Source organism: Tachypleus tridentatus, chromosome 11 (assembly GCF_004210375.1).
Source record: "Tachypleus tridentatus isolate NWPU-2018 chromosome 11, ASM421037v1, whole genome shotgun sequence".
NCBI classification, from domain to species: domain Eukaryota; kingdom Metazoa; phylum Arthropoda; class Merostomata; order Xiphosura; family Limulidae; genus Tachypleus; species Tachypleus tridentatus.
The window spans coordinates 78,677,694-78,705,127 of record NC_134835.1 but is presented as its reverse complement, the minus strand read 5'-3'; the positions used below and the strand labels follow the sequence as shown (position 1 = coordinate 78,705,127).

Sequence of the window (27,434 nt, the reverse complement as noted above, 5' to 3'; positions counted from 1 at the left end):
ATTGGTCAATACGTCGCTGAGAAAGCATTAAAATATTAATTCAATGCATTAGGCGTTAACAGAGATACTGATCCTCACATAAGTAATACGTTTTTGATGCAGATTGGCAGTGTGATAAATTACTTCTTGCAGCTTGCTTGTCAGCTTTGCACGACCTGAAGTCCCTTTGTGATCCCAGTAAACCTGGCAGGACACCTTTTAGCTCAAAGAGACTCCTGATTGCCCTACAGTTCACAGTTTCCACCTATTAGTGTACAGTGTTCCAATTTCTGGGAAGAGAGTTTTGATGGTGGATAGCATCGTCCATGACGCTTTCAATCCTACCTATCTTTAATTAGAACTGGACTTTTGTTATTCTGGCTAATGATAGTCTTGAAGAACTGTACAGATTTTTTCAAACATCTCGTCAAACGCCATTTCATTTAAGCAGCCCTCAATTGTACATGCTTCAGTCACACTGATTTTGTTTCTTTCAGGTAATGTCTGACTTGCCATTACGGATGCATCAGATGTTGGATGATCTTCCAGCATCTGCAACTACAGAGAGGTTGAAGTCACAGACCTCTGCAACATTGGTAAAAGGCCAACTTCTGGGAGAGGGCTCTTCCTTGACCAGACAACTTTTTCACACAAGTTTATCTCTTGAGCGTGAGTGCTTCTACTTGCAGAAATAGCCATTTCTTAAGCAAAAGGTTTTCTTTAAACTCGATAACAGTAAATACAAAACTTTATAGTAATATCCGACGGTCATAGCTCCAAAATATCTTCTTACCTATTCTATGGTATTTCCAGTTAAAATAAAACTCCTCTAAAGAAATTAAATTAGGTAAATCTTCTATACAGTGAGAGGTTTGGAAAATATATTACAATATATAAATATAATAATAAATTCTGCTAATTAGGTCTGTGCTAGAGAACAGATGGATTGGACATGATTTGTAATACATAACGACATTTTTATTTAGGCAACACAGAGAAACAGTGCGTATACAGCACATCACATTTGGACAATGGATAGTTAGTTTGTTGACTGGAGTTATGAACTGATGAGGTTAGCTATACTCTCTCAAGACTTATTTGACAGACTCAATCAGGATCATATTCCAGACTCAATAAATCTCGTGTATTTTATGTGAATATGTAACGTCAGACTTATCAGAGCAACTAACATTACCCATTTAAATATAAAAGAGGCTGTAACCTTGAGGTATCATCTAGCATAATATCGGACGACACTGCTGTCAACCTTCTTGCATAAGCTATAACCCTTCCTCCCATGGGTAAGCCAGGTGTCTCCATGGAATTACAAAGAACAAAGGTAGCTAGAATGAAACAACGTAGTGACTTTCTTGTCTACATGTTATTGGAACACCTAATAATTATAAATAACGAAACATTAAAAAAAATTCTACATTTAAATAAGAAGTTAGGAAACGCATGATACGCTTACGTATCACAAACCATACACAACTTGTTTCTAAGAAGATCATTAATAACGGTGAATTGATAAATATGTGCAAAATATGTTTTCAATGTTACATTAAATATTTTTATTGTCAGTGAGTTGAAACTAACTTTATTCTCCACGGTTACTGTCAAGCAGCGGAAATTTCCAAAACCAGTCTAACTCAGTGACATCTGGCGAATCTTGTAACTATGTTTGTTACATTTAGGCTTTCTGCTCAAAGCTACGTCAAGGCAATCTATCTGCGCAGTCACTGGGCAGCTAGTTAAAAGTATCCACCGCCAACGTTTAAGCTACTCTTGTCTGATAGAATAGCCACAACATCGAATTACGGTATGTGTTTTGCGATGGTCATTAATCCTTAGATTCACAGTCTTGGTACATTAACAGTAAGCCACGACTGGCCTGAGTCCAATAACAGACGGGGCGTCGAGTGTTTTGTCGTTAATTGAAACCCATTATTTAGGTGATAAGAGAAAAACGAACGTCTTTAACTTGTACATTTTTGTCTGCTTAAGAGCTTATTTGTTTGTTTGTAATTACACACAAAACTACGCAATAGGCTACCTGTGCTCTACCCACAACAGGTAACGAAGCTTGGTGTCTTCCGTTGTAAGTCCGTAGACATGCCACTGTGTCACTGGGGGGCCTTATTCTCAAAGTATCTATATAAGAACAGGTTACTTGTAGTGAGTATATGAAAATTCAAACACCACGAATTTAATGCATATTATTATACATATTATATAATATTATTATATTATTATATTAGTTATTATACAAAATATTTTTCTGTATTTCCTACTTTGTTTAAAATATTAACGTTTTTTTAATATATACATATTAAGTCGGGTCATGAATGGACCAGAAAATAACATGCTGGACTATGAATCCGAAGTTCCATAGTTCGCATTCAGTAACCGCTCAAAAATATAAAGACGCTGTGCACTTTGGGACCGGGAGGTGCGTTATAAGAGTGACGGTCAACTTTCACTATTCCATTAGAGTAACCCCTAAGTGGCTTCACACTTCACTTCAAAATTAGGGATAGCAAGCGCAGATAGCTCTGAAGTAACTTTGAGAGAAACCCCACAATAAGCAACAACATATTAGGTCAAAATAACTCGAACTTGATAAAAATGGCTTTACTGACATTTCTGCTATAGTGTACGAGGTACATAATTATAGCGCTAAGATATTTTGTTTGGTTGAAATATTTTCTAGCGATTATTTATTACAATAATTTTATAGTAAGTGTGTGGCAAGTTTCTACAAGTTATGTTATTTTTATGATATTAAAGCCTTACGCTAAATTTATATAAAGTATTATAATAATGACAGGAAACTAAAATCTGTTTAAAGTATTATACGTATAATAAGTTAATTAAATTTGTTGTGCCCTGTCTTTCTTAACTACAAAGTATGTTTAAGGTACTCGTTTGGAGCACTTGAAGCAGGCACTTCGTTCTCGGTTCTATTTTTACAAAACTTTATTGAAGCTCCTTGTTCATGATGCATTTTACAGTCTATTATTTAGGTGTCGTCATGCATGCTCTATTTTTACAGTACTTTATTTAAGCACTAAATTCGTGGATTATTTCTTACTACTGTGAATCGTCAGTAAATTAGAGGGGTTACAACAGTAAACTCGATGTTCGATCCCTTTGGTGATCACAGAATAGAAGGTCCATCATGCAGTTCTTCATTAAAAGCAAATTAATAAATTATAGCGTATTGTAAATTAAATTTATGTACCAGATTTGTTATAAATCATAGTGTATCCTAAATTAATTTTTATATACCAGATTTATCATGTTTAGGTTACAGAAGTTTGAATTTCATTGTGTTGCTCTATAATACTTTTTGTTGCAAAACGCGCTCCGCATTTTGGGCCGTGTATATACTGTAGAGTGACGACGACCAAATCTCGCTTTTCTTCGTTCAGATGAGAGTATCGCGAGAATTCCACCATTTCCATTCATTCTAGTCTTCCAGTTCAGAACCGAATGAGTATTTGATGAGCATATAAGTATAATATTTTTAACTCCCCTTCAAATAAAGAAGAAGAAGAAAACTAGTTTCTTCTTTTAAGAGATACTCACTTAATCAAACTTGTCATAACATAAACAGATTTATTTCAGTGAAATATGTCGTCACTTTCAGTAAGGTATGTTCACGTACAATATCCAAGGAGCAAATCCACTGAAGTTAGAAACACATCTAATAAAATAATTATGTTTCTAAACATACTGGTTCATCCAGTTTTTAATGTTATTAACTTGATACAAAAATAATCGTGCTCCCTATGTTTTACTTAAGTATTACGTATGATAATTTATTTCGGAGGAATCTCTGATTTATGTTACCTACGTTTAGTGTTACTATTTCAAATAACCAAAACGTTTAATTTAGAAGTTAATAAAATTTTAATATGCATCAAATATTTGTTATTTGTCAACCCGACTGATTCACACAATTTCATTTTTAATACAAATATATTGTAATATACAAATATAAAAACAATACAGTTTATAACAATTGTTATTGCTAATGGTTAGTACAAAGTTTTACAAGCTTGCAAATAATAGAGATTCTTATATCCGGTCTACAACTGAATATTTTATTGGCGATCCAGGTCCACGACGAGCAAATTAATTCTGAGTTGATATTATCACACCTCGTTTAAGCTAACGATGTATTTTCTTGGTAAGCCTCACATCCTTACAAGCTCACTTTTATCGAACAAGATATCTAATGTCCTCGTAGAAATAATAATGTCCTAAGGTAATTCACTGAGCTTGAACGATCTGTAATGTTCGAAATCTATCAACGTTCCTTGTAAAATTCTGTAGTTTTCCGATTAATAGACGTTAATCACAATTATAGCTTCTAAGGCCTATAGCACACTGACTGTAGCTATCCAATAATATTATTCTTCTCTCTTGGAGCGATGCTTTTATACGAATCATGCGAGACTCTAGAACAGGGGTGTGCAACATTTTTCGTCGGTGGGCCATATAACCAACTTCATCAATCAAGCGGGGCCACTTAAAAAACAAGCTTATTCGTGTACATGCACAATAAATTAAAAAAAATTCTCAAAATGCAAGCAATAATATTTTATATTTTTGCATGAGTGATCATTTTAGTGCGACACTTGAAATTTAGAGTCCTTGCAGAGCTTGTCAATATCAGCTTTGACAGAAGTGGTTGCCACTCTTAACTGACTGGTCAAATGTTCATCAGTCAGCTGACTTCTACATTTGGTTTTGATGAGCTTCATTTTGGAGAAAAATTGCTCACAGCAGTAGGTGCTACCAAAAAGGGAGGCAATTCTTTGTGCATGACGGGACAAATTGGGAAACTTTTCACGTACACAGAGTTTGTCTGAAATCTGTAAATCTGTTTGCAAACTCATCACGCAGCTTTTGTACACTGGTTCCATATTTGTTGCAATCCATATTAGGAAATTCCAGTTTCCTGGTTGCAAGACATGTAAAATGGGTCAATATGGCTCTTCTCAACTGAACCTGGAAAAGTTCCAATTTCTTCTCAAAAGCACAAATATGCTCAAACAACTTATTCACAAGTTGACTTTTCCCTTGTAGTTTTAAGTTTAAATCAGACAGATGCTGTGTAATGTCTGTGAGGAATGCTAAGTCATTCAGCCAGTTCTCATTGCTCAAGAAGTCCACATTCTGACGTTTGTTCTCCATGAAGAACTTAATCTCCTCTCGCAGATTCCAGAATCTCTTCAAAGTAGCAGCTCTACTAAGCCAACGTACAGCAGAGAAGTACAAAACATCTGAATACTCACTGTCCAGCTCATCTAAAAAAAAGTTTTAAATTGTCGATGATTTAATCCTCGTGTTCGAATATAATTTACGCATTGGACGACATTTTTCATGACTTCTGCAAAATCCAGAACTTTGGTGCACAAGCTCTCTTGGTGAATAATGCAATGGCTTACAACTACGTCTTGTGCTCCAATTGCAGTTAGAAATTTCTTGGTGAATCCATTTGTCCTACCTGTCATGGAAGGAGCACCATCTGTTGTAACACCACATAATTTATAAGGATTCAGTTCAAACTTTTCTACAACCTTAAGCACTTGTTCACAAATATCCTGTCCTGTGGTTGTGGAGGAAAGGCTTGCCATATCTAAAACTCTTCGAAAACATCAAAGCCTGCAGTAACAGCTCTGATGAAAATGACAAGTTGGGATGTGTCATTGATATCAGTGCTTTCATCCAAAGCCAGACTGAAAGCTTCACACGAATTCAATCTCTCTTTCTTTGATGTCCTCTGAAAGATCTTTTGTCCTGCGTGAGACAGTAAAGCGGGAAAGGCTAGTTTGCTCCACCAAATATTTTTTCTCTGGACATGCATATTCTGTGAATATTGTTAAACAATTTTAATAAATTCTCCATCACTGAAAGGCTTTCCCTTTTCTGCCATACATTCACAAAGCTTAAAACTCAGTTTTGTCACCAGTTCTGAATTTTTCTTGAAAGTGGTAAAAACACCTTGTTGCTTTTCAATGGATGTTTTTAAATGTTCAATTTTGTCCTTTCGTGCCTGACCAACAATTTCATCAAACTGGGAGGAGTGCTTAGTTGCGTAATGTCGCTTAATATTGTACTCTTTCATGACTGCAATTGTAGTTTGACAGACGAGGCAGACAACACCTTGATTATGTGGGACAACAAGATATTTTGTGCACCATTCACTGTTGAATAACCTTCCTCATCATCAATTTTTCGTTTCTTAACTGCTGACATTTTACTAGCCCTGAAATCAAAACAAAAATTATTCTCACGAAAATAGCAAAGTAGAAAAAAACATAGAATTTATTTACACATGGAACCTCTTATGGACAGAAACACATGTTTCTAAATTGGCATCCCGATCATAGCCTTCCGGTACTTAAATTAATTGAGAATAGCAAAATACAGTGTGACCTCGCCTATTCGCGGTTCGCCATTCGCGGCCCCGCATGTTCGCGGGTTATGCGCGAACTGCGTTTTGTAGGTCACAGAGACTGAAAGGGCTTTTCGAGGAGATTTCTGTTGTATTTACTCAATCAAGCCGTTTTTATCAATTGTCGTCTTCACCAAACAAGATTGGACTGCTATTGGCTGACTGCCTCAGCTTCCCCAACAACGCAAACGGCAAAGCACAGCCCGGTAACGCACGGTACAATTTAGTGAAATACATAACAGTATGCAATATTGCTACATTATTACTGCATCAATGAGTATAAGTATCATTAGTGTTTGGGAAGCATTTCATATAGTATATAATCGCATACATATACGTTTTAAAACTGCATCCAATATTCGCGGTTTTTCGCTATTCGCGGGAGGGTAAAGAACGTAACCCCCGCGAATAACGAGGTCACACTGTGCATAGAATCAGATGCATCTGAAAGCAAAAATTTTAATAAATTCAGTAAAGTCACAACAATATGCTAAATAATAATCAATTTACCTTCAATCTCTTGTTGTTACTGTAAAAGGTAATAAAATTTTCACCAATAATGAATGACGACAGCAGAGGTTAGGGAAAATTGTCGCCAGCGGACGAAGGCGAGGTTCAGGACATGACGTTGAGTCGTAGACAATAGTGCTAGTGCACGTCACCTATTCATGCCCTAAGGAGGCCGACCAATCGAATTCGGCCTGCTCCTCTCTAGCAAAGATAATTTTAGAAGTTTGTCGAGTCGAAGCCTGGGAATCCCGTAGGATCGATGCTTTTAAAAATATTCCATTTGCGTTGGATTACAGATCAGGCCACATGGTTAGATTACAACAACTAGGGCCACACTAAATGGCTTGGCGGGCCGGGTTGTGGCCCGCGGGCCGCCTGTTGCACACCCCTGCTCTAGAACATTCACCAAAGTTCGCTTGGCAACAATACTGCCAATCACTGGTATTACATATACATCTAGTACATTTTTGATTCTTACACTCAATAATTTTTTACAAATACCGACAACAAGCAGGACTTGCGCAATACACATTTAAAAATATACGTCACAGGCAAAAAGACAACAACACTGAAACAAACGTAGGCTTTAACATAAATGTACAACAGTAAATATGTTACACAGGTTTTTATTTCTTTGGTTCTTAGTTGTTTTTCTTTGGGTTTTTCTGCATTCAATATTTTAAAACTTTTAAAAATTATTCCATTTTTTATCATATGGTATTTGCTTTTAACTTTTCTCGTTCTCACTTCCCTTACAACTGAACAACGAGAACTTACTTTATGGGTTTTAAATTATTTTTAGGTTCGTGCCAGGCCTTAGTCATCTCGACCTGGCGAGGCTTGTCTGCTTTTCTCGTTGCAAACGTTTTTGGAAATGACTTTCATTGACTGTTTACAAATCTCGATTCTAAAACAAAAAAACAACAAATCAAGTAAATAGTAAAAGTTGTATAATGGACATACTTCCATGGCGACATTCACATACCATATCTAATTTTCTGCATTTTTCCTTCCTGCCTCACAAATCTTCATAACTTCATATTTACCGTCAGGTTTAGCTTTCTTCATAACTATAGTGAAGGTTCGTTTGGTATTTCTTGGAAGAACGCAGTATTTGCACTTATTGCGTGCAAAAATATAGGTCGATATTTTTATAAGTATAACATCACGTGACCTGAGTTCAATGAAAATGATTCACTTATACAAAATTACACACTGCCTTTTTGAAATAAATCTGTACATGATGGAGAAAATTGGATATCATTTTAAGATTCAGCGCATATAAATTAGTTTAGAACGTGTAAAAAGTTTAAAACAATAAAACTATTGCAGATATGTGTAATATGTTGGAAATATTCTTCTTTCAAGTGGAAGAAATCTTCAATTTATCTTTCAAATAGAAAAAACCTTCTATCCTATGTTTCAAGTAGAAGGGACCTTCTATCCTATGTTTCAAGTAAAATATTTGAAACGGAAGGTTAGTGTTCTATAATTTTCTGAATATTGATTAAATGGGAAAAGAAAACCTGACTATACAAAGTGCCCTGAAACTACCAAAAATATTATTGACGATTTATCTAAGCCAAGAAGAAATTTGGGAATGAAGAAAAGGTGAACTATTTTTCCGTTAACTAAGACAGAAACAACAGAATTTCTCATACTTTTTGAATTTCACCAAAATTAATTAATCAAATTGAAAGTAATTGCAAAAGTAGCCACTTGAAGAGAGTATTTCAAAATGTTAACAGTGAGCATGGATTTTGGGATATTAATAAACACTTAAGAAGTTTATTTCACAGTTTAAAAAACAGGAATTTAATTGAGCTAACTTCTCATATCAAGACTAAATATAATGTTTGAATAGATGAATTATTTATTTTTAACAAAATTTTCAGATTTATAAAGAAAGAAACTGATGTGATGAGTAAAAACTCAACCTCACTGCTTACCAGTGTTTTTGTTATAAACAACTGAAACCACCATTCTTGAGACATTATGGAAATGGACTTTTGTGATAAAATTATTGCTTCACGCAATGTAACATTATAAGAAAGGTCACCCTGGTGAAATGGTACACGTGTATTTAATATTTTAAATTTGTTGTACCCGAAATAAATAAACTTTATTAGCAGACTCGTCGTTATGTTAGATGTCGACAAAGCGAGTTAATGTATGTGTTTGAATAGCTGTTGTACAAAATGAAACATATATTTTTATTCGTACACTATATCTTGTTAAAGTTAAAAAAACACAGAAAGTTTGTTTGTTTATAATTAAGCTACACAATGGGCTAGCTGTGCTTTGCCCATCACGGGTATCCCAACCCGATTTCTAGCATTGTAAGCCCGCAAATATACCGCTGTGTCACACTGTGTCACCAGGGGAAGAGCAAGAATAGAAAGACAATTCAGCTGTCTTAAGTATTAAATATGTAAGTAAAAAAGAAGCAAACACAAATATGCCACACTTGATCTTACACATTATTACTACACATGAGCTCAAGGAAGACGCTGTTGATAAAATGAGGAAAATGTTTAAAAAGATGTGAATACAAAACGCTAATATTCTATTTAAACAAAGAGCTAAATCACTTGTGACTGACGGAAGCTTTCTATAAACTGCGTTTTCTGTCCGTCAATCCTGTCTCAAGCAACAACATATATATAGAAGTGATCGACAGTTGTTTTGGAAAGGAACTCGGGATAAAGCACTAAATGAACACTCTGAGCGTAGATGAGTAAAAAAAGTGTACACTAAACTCACTATGTTATGAATTAGTTCAAGGTTTCTTTACCTGCTAAACATTACAAGTTTTCAATCGGATATGTTCAAAGTAAACAAAGTATAAGATACTGTAGGTTATGGAACTGATCATAAACAATACATTTAAATCTGAATTGTTAAAATTAGGGTTAAGAATGCTGTACATTTTTAATTGTTGGCAAATGAACAAAAGGGGAATAATTACGATGTTTAACGGGGAGGATTCACGAATAAAATAGCTGCGTAGGGATTTTGTCACGAAATGTAGACAAGTTAAAGAAGTCTATGAAATTAATGATTTAGATCTTATCTGCTCACGTATGAAAAAACTATAAAACATAGTTCTCGACATGATATGATTGAAGTTCACAAAGATTAAAGTAAAAAACAATAGTTTTAGTCTGAAAAGGTAAAACATCATAAATTTCGGCATGAATTGTTCACAAATAAAAATACTCGAAGAATGTAAAACCAAAATCAAAAATTATTAACATATCGAACAGAACAGTTTGTACCTATTAAAACTATGAACTGTTCTCTATTCTAGGAAAGAATCTTTCGATTGTTCTTTCAAGCTAATTCTATACCTTTTTCGTGATTTTCAGATTGACCGAATTCCAAGTAAAGGGTGTGTCTGCGAGCTTTCCAGATAATGACAATAGTTCAAAATTGACCGTTGTCTAAAGTTTTATTTATGAACTGTACTGTTGTCTAAAGTTTTATTTATGAACTGTACTGTTGTCTAATTTGATCATTCAAAGACTGTACCGTTATTTTACGCTTTTTTTAGAAACTTTAACTAGTTAGATACGGTACCAATATATGCCCTTATATACACAACAGCTTTAACCAGTCAGGGACTCTTCCAATGTTTGATATTGTAGTTAACAACTTACTTTAACTAGTCAGAGGTTGTACCTGTGTTTCATACTGCCTTAATACCATTAATCAAGCCAGCTGGAAATCGTGCTACTGTCTAATATTTTTGCATGCGTATATTAACCACTTAGAGATTATACTGTAGTATTATGAAGTTTTTACATACTCACTTTAACAAGTTGGTAACTGTGCCGCAGTTCGAAACTGTGTTTATAGACGCTGCACAATATATCTGGTTTCATTTTTACATACGTACAGCAACCATCTAGAGGTTGTTCTTTTGATGCGATGCAGTATTTGCAAACTTAACTCATCAGAAAGCGTATTTGATGAGCGGTGCTACGTTAATCAGTTAGAGAAACTATACGTTTTCTGACACTATTCTCACTTTAACCAATAAGAGATATTATGGTTGTGAGATGTCAAATTTATAAATTTATTTTGATAATTCACAAACTTTACCGTTGTCTAATGCTGTCTTCAAAGGTATCTTAACGAGTCATTTACCTTTGTCTGATGTTGTCTTTAGGTACTTACTTTAACCAGTCACCTTCCTGCATCTCCAAACTAATTTCTGGGATCTCCCTAGTGTCATTGTGTTCACTGGTCCTTGTGGTGGCTACTTTTGAACAGTCCACGCCAGAGCTACATGCGATCTGGTTGAAATAAACAAATGTTTCCAGTGTTAATAAATTAATTACCTGATAGAACAGAGAAACTTACTGTGTGCTATATTACGAATAATATTAAAACAACACAGTCGCGCTAACAATGTTCCTGTTCATTCTAAATGTGCTTGCGACATTCATTGTCTACTGCTGCTTAAGGCTTATAAAAATTAGCAGCTACCACAGATAACCAATTGAAATAAATATGGCAAGAATAAAATAATATACAGACTTTTAAACTGGTATGGTTATTGGATGCAATGCTGTTGGTAGATTGTTTGACATATTTTTTCAGCTTGAACTTAAATCTAATTTGGTTAATATACTAAATGAATAAAAGGCAACTGGGCATATGAAAGTAATACATGAATTCAGCAAAATTTCGAAAAGTGCTGTAAAAATAAACCAAATATCTGCCATTAAGTTTATCATCCATGAGCTTATTGAGTGTTCAGGATTGTATTGTCAACATATCCATAGCGTGCAAGCAGCTCCGTGTTGCCAGATTTCTTCGAGGACAGCAGAACACAAGTTGATCATCATTGTTGTGGATGGAAAGTCTTATAGTATCAAAACTGTGGTTGGGAACAATGGGAAGCAGAAGCAGTGATGAATTCAGTTACCTATATTTAACTTTGAGTGGACTGGCTTTCCTGTTGAAACATGAAGAGGTGAATTGATAATATTAGCTTTTAGACGTTAGTGAGCTATAAATCGTTTTTTTCTTACTGTGATACTCTGGCTAACGCTATACAGCCTGAGCTGCTAGATTTTATTTCAAGGGGTGACACCTCTTACAGTATGATAACGCATTACGTGCCAAGCAGTGATTTGAGGTAAGTCCAGAATCTACTTTGGTCAGCCCAAAAACCCAACTTAATCGAATCGATATTCCCTGGATCTGGAATGTTTCGTAACGCAGCGTAAAGAACCGATTCCCCAAATCTCAGTGTACATAGAGTTTATTTGCAAACGGAGTACTCATTTTTCCTACCAGACTGACAGCAAAAGTTAGTAACCTTGCAGGCTACAATTATCGCTGATGGTGGCCTATTTCCTATCTAACTTTATTTTTACCTGCTTTTCAAAGCGGCCCTGGTATTGTCTGGTAGTTAGGGCATTTGATTGATAACATCAGGGTCACGGAATCGAATTCTCGTCTCTAAATGTGCTTCTTCTTTCACGTTTGGGGATGTTATAAAGTAACGGTCACTTCCACTATTCGTTGGGTAAATAGTAGCCAAAGAATTGGCGGTGAGTGGCGTTAACCTCTGATAAAGAAAGAAAGGCTAGCGTAGATTGCCGTCGTGTAGCTTTGCTGGAAATTCAAACCAAATCAATTAGAAAAACGACTTTTTACAATACAGTTGGGACTACAATATTCATTATTCTTTATAAACACAAGTATTTTATAGCCTACTTATTAAACCAATATATAATGTCACCAGAAGGTTAGCAACATACCATTTCAACTATATTTCAACACTATCGTTTTATTTAAACTAGTATTCAAGGCACTCGAAACTCATACATCTTAAACGATGAGCTTAAGACACTATTTCCACATGTACAATTCTGTTTCTGATTCTATATTGTGAAATGAAAAAAATATTTTTTGTACTACAATATAAAGTTTAAGGCTCTCTGTTTGAGGCATTATTATTACGTATGATAAACGTAAAAAAAACAAAAACATCCAAATCTGAAACACTATGCCAACAGGCGTCAACAACACACTGAATCTGTGCCTAAGACATTATCAGAAAACTCTATGCGAGTCATAACTTTGATGATTAAAGCTTATACGTTAATATCATATTTGAAAACTTAATATGTTCCTACCATGGTTAAAATACTATGTCTAAGACGTTAATATCGTATACGTGAGAGAACAATAATATATCTTATCTTTTAGAGAAATCTCCGATACTTTATCTTAGAAGCTAAGTGTGTTACATTTTTAAAAATGCATGTAATATATCTGTTTATTTGAACGAACTTTTAGACGAAGTTTATTATTAACATATCGTAAAAATGGTGCTTACGGTGGAGTAACGCCTCACATCCTTGAAATAATATCGATTGTTTTTGAGCAAGGATTAAAAGATTTAAAGCAGTAATCTTTTGAAAATAAAAGTGTTAAGCCGGTGATCCCATAATGAGTCCTTAAGACAGTAGAGAAATAAAAGTCTCAAACCGAGGGAAAATTAGTATATAAATTTTCACTAATGTTATTGTACGGTTGTACTTTAGTGGAACAGTACAGTCTGTTAGTGTGTTTTATTGTTGCCTTGTTTTATAATATGGTGGTAATATAACATAATAATATATTACCGAAATTTATTTTTGATATTTGATGAAAATATTTTAAACTTTTTGATTACGATTTAACTGTAGCAGTATATTTTATTATAACACCGTATTTGCGTATTGTGACCCTCAGACATTAACCGTAAAAAGCTGTGTTAATTTAAATCTCCTATATTTCAGTAAACCAGTTTTTCCTTCCTCATTAAATAAATTTAACTATCGTATTCTACGAGATATTTAGCTTTTCCTCATTTTAAAATCTTTACTCACTACTACAGTGGTTTGGCCATCTTGTTTTCGTGGGACTGTATTTTTCGTTTGTTTTAAAGTAAAGCCATATTGGGCAATCTGTTGCGTCCACTGCGAGGAATCGAACCCTCATATTTCAGCGTTATAAGTTTACAAACATACCGCTGACTCATCGGGGTACTGAGAGTGCATGATACCTACTTCTTCACGAACACCAATAATCCGCTAGGAACTTAGGAATTATTAAATTTCTTTAGAGACTTAATATGAAAAAAGATATTAGTAAAGAAAACAACATTTGGAATATGTAAATGTGACTAATCAACCAAACCTTAGATCTCTGATTACGTGATGTAAAGTATGATGTACGTGATGTAAAGTATGACTGAAGTATCGTTAAGCTAATCTGTTATCTTTACTAAATAATGGTTCCACCCAATTAACTTTGAACAAACCTCCATCTCATAAGGAAGTAGGCTATTTAACACTTGGAATCTAGTCATCAAAAGCAGCAGTAAACCTACCATTTAATGTAATTCTTTTGAATCACCGATCATGGTTAAACATAACATTTTGATCCACGACGTACAAGGTGGCTTCCTGAGTTTGAAACAGACAAATCTTTAAAAAGCCACCACACCTTACTGTGGGCGTGAAACAGCAACGTTTGACCACTTAGACAACAAAAGATGGCTGTAGTGGAGGCACACCCTAATCAAATGGGCAATGAAACTGATTAAAGGTTCCACCCTAAATCTTTAGATCGTTAAAGGTTTATATTTGCCTTTATTAATGTTATAAAAGGTCATACGCGGAATTAGGACGTTTGATATAATATAAAAGGTTATACACAGAACTAAGACCGCTCTTTCTAATCTAATGTGAAAGGTTATAAACAGCACTAAGACGGCTGCTTGTTATGGGGTTTGAAATGTTACACAGAGTTAAGGTGGCTGTTTCTGATTTAATGTAAAACGTCATTTGCAAAACTAAGACGGCAGTTTTAATGTGAAATAAAAGCTTACATGCAGAGCCATAACACCTGTTTTTATGTGAAGTAAGGATTTATATACAGAACTAAATTGGATGTTTCTGATTTAATGAGAAAGATTATAGACAGAATTAATAAAGCTATTTCTGTTGTACAAAGTATGTGTTATATATTGTGTTTACTCAATTGTCAGATTCAAGGTTTACAGAACTCCATGCTTATCGTGTCTTTTGCATAGAAACAATAAAAGTGAAGTCATTTGAACCATAACTCTTCATCTCGAAGTTCTCTCACACACATATCTTAACGTTAGACTTAACCTTCAATACATGGACTGAACAACATATTTATAAGAGCCCCAGCATGGCCAGGTGGTTAGGCACTCGACTCCTCATCTCACCTAACCATTCCATACAATCAACTCGTATCCCAGGGTCGCGAGTTCGAATCCCTATCGTACCAAACATGCTCGCCCTTTCCACCGTGGGAGCGTTATAATGAGACGGTTAATCCCACTATTCATTAGTAAAAGAGAGGCCCAAAAGTTGATGACTAGCTGCCTTTCCTCTAGTCTTACACCGCTAAATTAGGGACGGCTAGCGCTGATAGCCTTCTTGTAGCTTTGCGCGAAATTCAAAACAGGCAAACAAACATATTTATCGGACTACATTTATTGCGTCTTTTGGATAACAACAATGAAAGTAGGGTAATGTTTTTGTTACTAAATCTTCACTCCTACGTTCACACACACACACATAAAATCATTTGAAACGTTTAGAAGAAGAAAGCCAGTGATTAATGAGTCAGAATGATGTTTCTTTTCTGATGAAAACTAAAAGAGAACAGTCAATAATGTGAACCACTGAAGGCAAGATGTGTTGTGTTGGCAGAATAAGTCCGTCTTAACTCTCCAATCACTTATATCAATCAAGTCCATTAGGGCACCCACACCGCCAGTTAGGGACTTTACTGAAGTCACGTAATGTTGTCTATTCGCTCGCAGTTGTTGATTGTTTGTATCATTCATCAACTTATATGTCGATAAATCCATCTATGCACTTAGAAAGAGTACAAATGTGAAACTGTAGAGAGGTTTTTTTTTTGTTGTCCTTGAAGATTTAGAGTGCGTAGTATCTATCACTGGAAAATCACATAGCTTCGTGATTTTATTATTGATGGATTTTGCTTCACAAAATAAAACTGTTTAGAATTACAGAATAAATTCAGTTCCAAAAGTCAATCAATAAAAGTTTGGACTTATTTAATTAAAATTCATCTGATTTTTAAGCTAAGGAAAGTAAAATAACTAGCTGACGTCATTCAGTATATTTTAAATAAGACAATGGCGAATATTAGTGAAGGATTTTTAAGTTTAGTTAATGAACAAAATACAGTAAAGGATCAAAATACAACATTCATGGTTGAGGATCGAAGCACCTACTGCTCGAGACATTATGTAATTGAACAAATCCATACTCTCACCTGAACTGCGTTACAAAAGTGATAATCAGTCCAGTTAGTTGTTCAAGAGAACAGGATAAATTCATTGTTGTAGCGGGAGCTGTTTCCTGGCTGCCTCGGCACTCAAAATTAGAGATGACTACAACTAAATCATAGAAGTCTCTGCCTAAGTGTGTATAAAGTGCTTTTCAAGTAACACTTGACATTCATGGTCGATTTTATGCAAATATTCTTTTTAGGAAATAAAACAACGATTTATCTAAGTATAGCATCAAACATGATCGAGTCCACACTATGCCATATACTGAACGATTGGTTGTGTTATTATAGAGTTTAAACTGGGAAATATATACGTAACTAAAGGAAAGCTTATTAATAATTCCCTGATAGACATGGAAAGTTCTTCCTCAAAGAGAAAAGATCTGTAAAAATTTAGTGCCAAGAAAAAAATCGTTAAGAAATCATTCCCTGTGTGTTTGCTGGTGACGAGTGTCGTGCAAGTCTGCCATGAGACAAAATGATACTTTTAGAACGTTAATATGTATATACTGACCACAAGAGCTATTCATTTTTGTGGAGGCTGGGTCCACTTACTGAATAAAATAAATACTGAATCTTCTGCACAGTTCTTGATTGGATTGAGAAAAGTGCTACTGTTCCGTATACCAATATTTCTCAACAGGGCTCACATCAAGAGTTATCGCTGCCTAATCCAACCTCTTGGTTTCTTCTTTTCACGGTAAGCACCAGTGATTATTATTCGAATTTGGTGGGCGTTTTAATCCATCAAATTAAGTTTGGCCGACTGCTTCAGCATAGCAGTGTAAGATCGTACTCTCATACGGAAAATCTCTTCTTTGTACCTGACTGGAATGAGGGCTCTGTTCTGAATAACATGAAGGTAAATCGTTTCTGAGTATTGAATTAAACTCACATTATGATAGACCGTTTTCCACATGTATTTTTTTTCAAAGTTGTGTAAAAAAATGTTCAACATGTTTCTCTAGATTCTCGTACAATTGTCAGTATATTTTGATTCGTCATTGAAGACAACCGGCGCTATATCACTGATGATCCACCTGACTCGGTTCTTACTCATCTCAAATATGCATCAGATCTTTTTTTATGCGCCATGAAGCCATAAACAAACAGACTTTGTTTAAATTCTCTTCATTGTTACATTCAAAAGATCATATCTCACTGAGGTAGGTAGGTTACAGACGTAACTTTAATTTGAAAACATTATCTTCCGTAGAGGTTGTGACTGATGCTTTCAACTGTCTTATCCTCTCACCTTATCACTGAATTGGTATTGACACCAAGTACGGGTCATTACACTTTGAGACAGAAAAGTGTAAGACATATGTTTACTGTAATATCTCGTTGTTGTCAAAGTGTCATTGTTTACTAATGACTCTGGTTTTCGCAATTTTCTTTTGTGAATTTAATAACCTCATTTTCGTAACTCATCATTTACCGCTAGTTGAAATCTATAGCAACACAGTTGAGTAGTTCATTCAACAAATAATACAGTATGAAACTACACTTCGCTGAAAATGATGATATATATATATGTACAAATACTAGTTAAGTTTCAACTTCATATAAAAATTTCCTTTTTTTTATAGAAAATACAAAAAAATGAAGTGTCAAAACATACAAAGTTTTTGTGGAATGCCTCAAATATGAAACTTTTCACACAGATAATAGCACACACACTACTTAGAATTATAATTATTTAACCAAGTTATTCTCTTTCTTGTTAATTATTGTATCCTGAAATAATACCTGATACTAGTTTAAAACAATATATGTAAATACTTTAATGTTTCTTAAAGTCAGAAGTATCTACACTTATTTTAATCTTATTTGTTAATTTTTACCATCATTTATTACGTTTTTAATCTTTATTTACTGGGATTAATTTACTATCATATATTTGTTTTAGTATCAATGTGTTTACATTTACTAAAGCTGTAGAAAGTTCTCGAGCGTAAGAATCAACAATATACATGTGTACATAAATATTGGTGTATCTTCTATATTATTTTGCAAGCTGAAATTTCTAGAAACTCTCCTCACGCCTATAAATATAGCCAACGCGACGCACCAAGAGAAGGTACATATTACTGGTTTGCTATAGTTGATACACTATAAACCTCGGAAGCTATAACTGTAGTTACTATTCATTAATCAGAAAGTGTCAGATATTTGACCAGGAAAATTTATAGATTTTGAACATTACAACTAATTTAACTTGAGCGTATTTACATCGGACTTTAGTATTTGACGAAGATATTATATAACTTCAGCAGCGAAAACTAGACATGTGGTCAACGAAGAACACAGGGTTTGCTAGCTAGCTCCCTGATAAGTAAATTGTATCTATATTTACTCAAGATTAATTTGCTTATCGCGAACCCTCGATAAGATACCAAGGAAGTTCCGGATCATAAAGAAATCTCAATATTATTTGCAAGTTTATAAATACCTTGTACATAAATCATTATTTATTATCACTTGTAAATTGTGTTATTTTTTCTATATTAAAATATATTCGTATCGTAAAAAAACTGTTTTTATCAATCTTGTTGGCAAATGATATAAACTGGACACATATCGACATTTATTTAGCTTCTGAATTTAAATTATCATTTAACTCACTTTAAGACTATTTCAAATTGTACAACAACACATGTTTTTTTTACAAAACGCTTTTTGGCTTATGACTGTAAATATTTCAGCTGTTCATATTGTGAAAATATTAATTTTGTGTTTAAAGCTCCAAAGAGTAAGATTATAAATAAACTATACGCTCTGGTATTTTGTTTAGTGATTGTCAGGTGGCCCGGCATGGCCAGATGATTCAGGCACTCGACTCATAATCCGAGGAGCGCGGGTTCGAATCCTCGTCACACCAAACATACTCACCCTTTCAGCCGTGGGGGCGTTATAATTCCACGGTCAATCCCACTATTCGTTGGTAAAAGAGTAGTTCAAGAGTTGGGGTGGGTAATGAGGGTTAACTGCCTTCCCTCTAGTCTTACACTGTTAAATTAGGAACGGCTAGTGCAAATAGCCCTCGTTTAGCTTTGCGCGACATTTAAACCAAAATGACTTTTAGACGTTATTTTGTACATAAATCCTGTGTTGATTAACTTAAACATTTTGCGTTAAACACTAATTTATCCATCAATGAGTCAATTCTGTTACTTCGTGACTTAACGTATTAAAACGGTTTTAACATGTCGTACTATGCACTTTTTGTCTCAACGCAGCTTTGATATTATGTTTTAAAGAGATTTCATTATGTTTATATTGTTAATTGTGTCATTTAACTGGGGATAGTTTCAGTGTGTTAATACTAATAAGTAATGTTCAAATATTATGCTCTTAAAAGTATTATTATTTTAAACTTCTTAAGTGATTTATTGTATATTAATATCAACAGTGTTTGTTTATATTGTTGACACCAATGTTTTGTTATTCAACAGTGATAAGGTAGAGGGTACAAGAAATTTTTATTTCAGTAATTTACAAAACAAATATAGAACTGTAAATTAGATAAATTACCTATGACAATCTCCTATCTTTGGCTTGATAATACTAAAAAAACTATTTACTTTCCAAATAAAAAAACAGACAAAAAACTTTAAATAAATACACAGTATTAAATTATCCACTTGTTCAAGACATTCAAGCTTATCTCTGTTGTGTAGAAGATATGAAACTTTTCTTCACTCTCATCTTCTCAATCGTTTCAAACTACAGGGTATAAACAGTCGAGTGAAACATTATTCGTCGGGAAAAGAGGCAACAGTGTTTGTATCCAACAAGGGTGTCTTTGGTTTATTGCTCAAGTAGATAACTTAAGAAAATTATTAGGCATTTGATAGCCGCTTTTTACTATGCTCGTTCACAGTACTAAAGGTCATAATTTCGTTTTCGTAAATGTCTGTCACCATCACTAAAAACGATAAATAGGATTTTATAATTCATTCCTTAGTGAAGTGTATAGCTTTCCCTTCAGTAAATATATTCTAACGGATTTACTATTATATATTTATTTTAATATCGACGTCTGTATAAGTTGTATTTATATTTAGAAATATAACTTAAACTGTTAAATGTATATTACGAAATTCTAGCCTATTCACTAAATTTGTAAAGAATTCTCGAATGTAAGAATCTAAGATGTATGTATGTATGTAAATACCAGTATTGTTGCCGACTGAAATCTCAACATTCTCGCCTAAATATTATAAATCGATGCGACAAAAAATATAATATATTGTTGGTTTGCTACAGTAGGTATACAATAAGCATCGGAAGCTTTAACTGTGATTAACGCTTATTAAGCGGCAAACAACAGTTAGTTGATCAGGAACGATTATAGATTTCGAACATTACAAACCGTTTAACTTCGGTGGATTATCATCGGACGTTATTATTTTCACGAAGACATTGTATAACTTCGGCTGTGAAAAATGCACGTATGATCAGCGAAAGATAGCTAGTTACCCGTTAAGTGAGATGTGTCGGCACCAATTCGAAATTAATTCGCTCATCGTGAACCGTCGAAAAAATATTTATTTCCAAACCAATAGACGACTCAATATTGTTTGTAAGTTTGTACAACTTTTGTACATAAATCATTATTTGTAATAAAACCATTATAGTAAATTATATTTTTGTTTGCGTATAATAAATTTCATAATCTCGACATTTGATTAACTTTTAAATCCAAATTAGAATTTACTTCAGTTTTAGGATATTTCAACTCATAATACGTAACATAATAAACTCGAAATTCATCCTAGATAAACTACAGTACGTAACAATACATATATATATATATGTATGCACTGACAAAATTATTATTTAAAATTAGGAGAATAAACTTTACTGTATCAAACCTCCATAATGTAGATGCTGTAATTAAGACCATTACAAATGTCTCATTCTCTGCCAATCTCTATGAGGAATATTACAAATGTTGCACTTATTCTTTTCAAATTATACAGAAAACTGAAAATTGAAGTATTCCAAGAATATCAGTAATCCTCAGTAGGAAAAGTACGATTATAAAGAATAATCAGTCAGTCTTAAAGAAATAAATCGCTGTTAATTTAGAATATTACTTATACGAGCTAGGTAGAAATATTATTTGTAACTAAGTTGTGATAGTACAGTAATTTGACAAGCAGGTTGTAACGGTACTCTCATGAGACAAGTTATAACTATGTTGTGACTGTCAACTAATTTGACAAGTTATAACTATGTTGCGATTGTTAACTAATTTGACAAGTTATAACTAGGTTGTGACTTTATACTAATTTGATAAGTTATAACTATATTGTGATTGAACACTAATTTGACAAGTTATAACTAGGTTGTGACTTTATACTAATTTGATAAGTTATAACTATATTGTGATTGAACACTAATTTGACAAGTTATAACTAGGTTGTGACTTTATACTAATTTGATAAGTTATAACTATATTGTGATTGAACACTAATTTGACAAGTTATAACTAGGTTGTGACTTTATACTAATTTGATAAGTTATAACTATATTGTGATTGAACACTAATTTGACAAGTTATAACTAGGTTGTGACTTTATACTAATTTGATAAGTTATAACTATATTGTGATTGAACACTAATTTGACAAGTTAAAAATGTTTTGAATGTTTCTAAAAGAAATTAGAATAGGGTATGAATAAATTCGTGGAAGATTAACGAGCACTCTTGAAGAATGAAGTTTGGGTCTTAAGAGTAGCAAGGAAACGGGTTCGAGAATCCTTAAAACATGCATTTTTATATGGACTCCAGTGTCATTTAATTTACAAGCAATTTTCGACATATTTGGCTGAACACGGAGCCACATACGTTAACTCACTAGTGCAGAATTAACGTACTGGCAATACCAGGTAATGCAATCTCATATTAATCTACAATAATAACTTTTAGAGACCCAGTTCATGCGCTATTAGAACAATTTCAAGCACTACCGGAACAAGAACTGAGAGAATGCCGGAACATTTTTGGAGACTTGTGCCATGCAGTAGTGTAACATAATAAAAGGAAAATATTGAAGCGACTTTAGAAATTTATGCCGTTTGTTACTGGAACTAAAACAAGGAGAATGCTAGAACACCTTTAGACTTATGCCATACACTACTGGAATAAGAACAAGGAAAATGCTGGAACACCTTTAGAGACTTATGCCGTGCGCTTTTGGAAATCGTTGTGGGCTGAGCTATGATTTAACGTGACGCTAATCGTGAGGACATAGATTTTAGAGGATGCCATACATAAGAAACATGTTTATACGGTTCATGTTAGTTTCAATCAATAGTTTACCATAACTTGTCCAACTTAGAAGAAATTACTGCTAGAAGAAGAACTCGCGTCGAGCATTGATATTGAGTCGGTGCCCCGTCACACCAAACGTGGGGACGTTATAATGTTACGGTCCATCCCACTATTTGTTAGTAAAAGAGTAGCCGAAGAGTTGGCGGTAGGTTGTGATGACTAGCTGCCTTCCTTCTGGTCTTACACTGCTAAATTAGGGACGGCTAGCACAGAAAGCGCTCGAGTAGCTTTGCGCGAAATTCAAAACAAACAAAAACAAACCATTGAGTCGGTGTCACGTACAAAAAGTGGTGCCTTCTACAACAATTAGGGTGTTCAGCAGATATGTGGCCCTTTTTTTTTACTGATTTTAAGTCTCTCGTGTGCTCGTTTAAACTACGAGGTGATGTAACCACCCTGTTATGATCACGTTTTAAATCAAAAGATATTAGTTCTAGATGTATAAGTGTAAATTACGGTTGAATGTTTGTTTGTTTGTTTTATGAATCTCGTGCAAAGCTATTCGAGGGCTATCTGCACTAGCCGTCCCTAATTTAGTAGTGTAAGACTAGAGGGAAGGCAGCTAGTTATCACCACCCACCGCCAACTCTTGGGCTACTCTTTTACCAACGAATAGTGGGATTGACCGTTACATTATAATGCCCCCACGGCTGAAAAGGCGAGCATGTTTGGTGCGACGGGGATGCGAACCCGCGACCCTCAGATTACGAGTTAACCTACCTGGCCATTTCGGGCCAAATTACGGTTGAAGAATAGTGGTAGTCGTGATAGACGTACAACATATTAATGGTAGAATTAGAAAAATTAATACAACTATATTTATCATTCAGTGAATTACTAACCATCAAAATGTTTTTTATCTCCAGGATACTCTTAAAAGTTTGATGTTATAAACAATTATTTTTAGAACTTAATCGTGGAAGTCGCAATAGCACGCATTCTAACTCAAGATTAAAATAGTAGAAGTATAATATAAAAAACCCAAGCAAAATATCATAGTTACATTGTAACCCCATATTTAAGGACTTTCTTAGACATTAAAGGATATAAACCAAAGCAAATTTACTTGAAAAAGAAAGAAAGAAAACGATATATATACATAGTGCAAAAGTAGAGGATATAAACACGTTATCAAGTCTTGAACAGAAATTGCACAAATGAATGACTGTGACATAACTGTATACTACATAAGTAATACTATACTGTATTCTTAGGTATATTAAGAAACTGCAGTTAATATCGAAGGTACGCAATTTTATTTATATTATATGATAAACTAATGGTTTTAGAAGTTTAAACAATCGAACACAAGAAGATGCTTTGAAAACAGTTGATTTATTTAATAAGCACAAACCTTACCGCTTTATCACATTTTCTTGTGCAAAAAATACTCACTGATATTTTCAACATGCTACTTTCCGGCAGACCCCCACTAGTACGACGGTAAGTCTACGGATTTACAACGCTAAAATCAGGGATTTGATTCCCTTCGGTGGGCTCAGCAGATAGCCCAATGTGGATTTGCTATAAGAAAACACACTTATTTACTTTCCGGAATCCCTCTATAACTTATAAGATAATCACTCGCAACTTATTCGAAATTTGTTGCATAGATTCAGACAAAATCGTTAAATTATGGACCCCCATAAAATGTTCTTACGAAATTAGATATATTTTTATTAGAAGTAGGTAACTAATATACTTCAAATCCACAATAATTTTTGCCATATAGAAATTTAATATCTTACTGAATTTTGTTCGAGTAGTTTTATCATTAGATAACTGAGAGTATTTTAGTAATGTCTAGAACTACGAGTTTATTGACAGTCAAAATCAAATTCAGAATATCTAAACTGACTCAATTTACTTCATTAGATTCGTAACAATAGATTCATCGATTTGCGCCTGAACTGCTCGTTTTAAGTTAAACACAAAGTAACACAATGAATTATCTGTGCTCTGCCCACTATGGGTATCGAAATCCAGTTTCTAGCGTTGTGACTAATTAGGCATACCGCTGTACCATTGATGTGGGAGTGTCTGAAAAATTATCGTCTTTAGCATCCTTGAGTAACAAAACATTTACTTATTAGTATACAGTTTAAAAATTGATAAAGAATTTGGATTTTAGCATCTCCGTATAACATACTATTTATATGTTGATATGGCATTTAAAAATTCATACAGTATTTGACGGTCAGCGATTTTTCAATGTTGATAAGAGTTGGCTTTAAGATATTTTTTAATAATTTTAAGTTAGTTTAGGGCAGAGGTACTTAACCCTATTGGAGGTATTGAACCCCGGAAGTTTCGTATTTGCATTCACTGAACCGTTCGTAATTGGAAAAATAAAATATTATTTTTTCAAACTCAAAGATAAGTAAATATTTTATTAGTGCACAAAATAAACATGCATCAGTTGCACACAATATCACTGTGTTCAAAGAACAAAACCAACAAAACATGAATTTCACACAAAAACTAAAATATAACTCAATGAATATTTACTGTAAATCAATGTGATTTTTGCTGTTGCCTTTCAGAGACAAGTTCAGAAATGCGCGGCTTCACCTTGGCAAGTGCCACTCTCATAGCATTTTCGCAACAAAGTCTGTTCCTTTTCTTCGTTTTTATGTCTGCCATCCTCGAAAACGATTGCTCGCAAAGATACGTTGTAACAAAAGGTATGAGTATCTCAAGAATTTTCTTAGCATTAAGAGGGTATGCTGCGATTTGGTGACACCAAAACGTTGAGAGCGTTGTTGTTCTGTAAAGTTGCTGTTGAACCTGGCTCTGCTGAAGTTCAATGATTTCATCGAGGTATTCATCATTGACATCTGCTGTCGCAAAACTAAACGTGAACGGCTGTCTCACCTATGCTGGATATGACTCTCTGGTGGGGAAGTATCCATCGAGAGACTTTGTGAGTTCATCTAAGTGCATGACAATTGCTTGCTTCAGTTCCCCGGGTACAAAAATGTCTCCGATTTCAGACACATCTTCGATCTTACTTACACAGTCGTCCAGCAGGGGAAAGTTTGCGAAGTTATCATTCTCTGTTCCTCATATCCATAACAGTAGCTTTTTTTGAAAAGCCTTCAGGTTTTCTTCCGCTTCAATGATGTTGACTCCACCTCCCTGCATCTGTTGATCGAGATGATTGAGAGCATTGAAGATATCGGCCATGTACGCCAAAATGAGAATGAACTCAGATTTTTCGAAGCAGTCTGCGTGACAATGTTAGTGCTCTCGCAAAAAGAGGGCTAATTCCACACGCATGGCAAAAACACGATTCACATCTTTCCTCGAAATAATCACCGAACATTAGAATGGTACAGAAGTACCTCGAATTCAGAGCCTAATTCATTACACAGCTCTTTGAAGATGCGGTGTCTCAGGGCACTATTTCGCACAAAGTTCACACTTTCCACTACAATTGTTAATACTTCTGCCAGTTTTGAAGGCAAGATTTTTATTGCCAACGCATGCCTGTGCAGAACATAGTGCGTTACAATGATGTGTGGTGCATCGCCTTTCACCAGCGCATCAAAACCAGAGTTTCGTCCCAGCATGAATTCGAGCTCCGTCGGAACAAACTGCAGAAATCATATTCCACGAAAGATCGTTGTCTCTGAAGAAGGCATCCACAAGTTTCTTCACGTCGGCTGCCTTAGTTGTTGTTGTAAGAAGCTTACAAAATAAAAAAAAAATCTTCTTTTATCTCGTCGTTCTTCACATAGCGCACGAATACAACAAGCTAGCTTAGATTGGAAACGTCGGTGATCTCGTCGAGTTGAAGGCTGAATTTTGTTGGGCTTGAAATGAGATCTGCATCTACTTGAGCCAAGATGTCATCACTCATGTCATTTATTCTGCTGCTGATGGTGTCATTTGAAAGAGGAATTTGGGATAACTTATTTTCAGCAGCTTTTCCCAGCATGATATTCGCCAGCTGGTTTTACGAGTGCTTCACTAATGGTAGTTTGCCCTGCTTTGCGATCAAGTACGCAACTTGGTACGATGCCATGAGGATCGGTTTGTCGATGGTTACAAAGCCGAGAACAGGCAAAGTAGTCTTTTCAACGAACCTGGCTCTCTTTACCTTGAATTCAGCAAGCAAGCGTTGTTTTCTTGTATTTTCCATCTTTATGCAGCTTTAGGGAGTGTTCTCTTAGTTTTGAGGGTGCTAGACTTGAATTGCCCAACTTGGCATTGCAAATCATGCATTGAGGATGCTGACTCCCATCATTTTCCGTTATACACATGAATCCATATTGTACGTATTTGTTCGACCACTTTCTGTTTTTGCTCGACATAGTTAGTATGAATGGATTGAAGATTAGGAAAAAAAAATCAGAAATGACGCACGATTACTACAGTCACAAGTCGACTGCTAAGCGCAGGAAGTTCCCTGCAGCACAGGACAAGTGTTGTGACATGATCAGCCGCAGCCAATGATGGCCAAGTGGAGCATGACGTCACGAATCATACGAGTGAGGTGAACGGAAAGGACACACACACAGTGTGTGTGTCTTGACCTCCGCCGAACCCCTGAGATTGACTCACCGAACCCCTGTTTGGCAGTATAAGACTAGAGAAAAGACAGATAGTCATCACCACCCACCGCTAACTCTTGGGTTATTCTTTTACTAACGAATAATGGATTTACCGTCACATTATAACGCTCCAACGGCTGAAAGGGCGAGCATGTTTGATGTGACGAGGATTCGAACCTGCGATCCTCGAATAATGAGTCGAGTGCCGTAATTACCTGGTA

General features: G+C 34.7%; 1 pseudogene across 1 annotated transcript in view; it reads right to left on the bottom strand.

Annotated features, from left to right (window-relative positions):
- LOC143232554 (uncharacterized) overlaps positions 1–27,434 on the bottom strand; it is a 205,144-nt pseudogene that overhangs the window by 30,002 nt on the left and 147,708 nt on the right. The window contains exon 2 of the transcript XR_013017591.1: positions 11,135–11,253. The product of XR_013017591.1 is annotated as an uncharacterized LOC143232554 (transcript). The remainder of the gene's footprint in view (positions 1–11,134; positions 11,254–27,434) is intronic.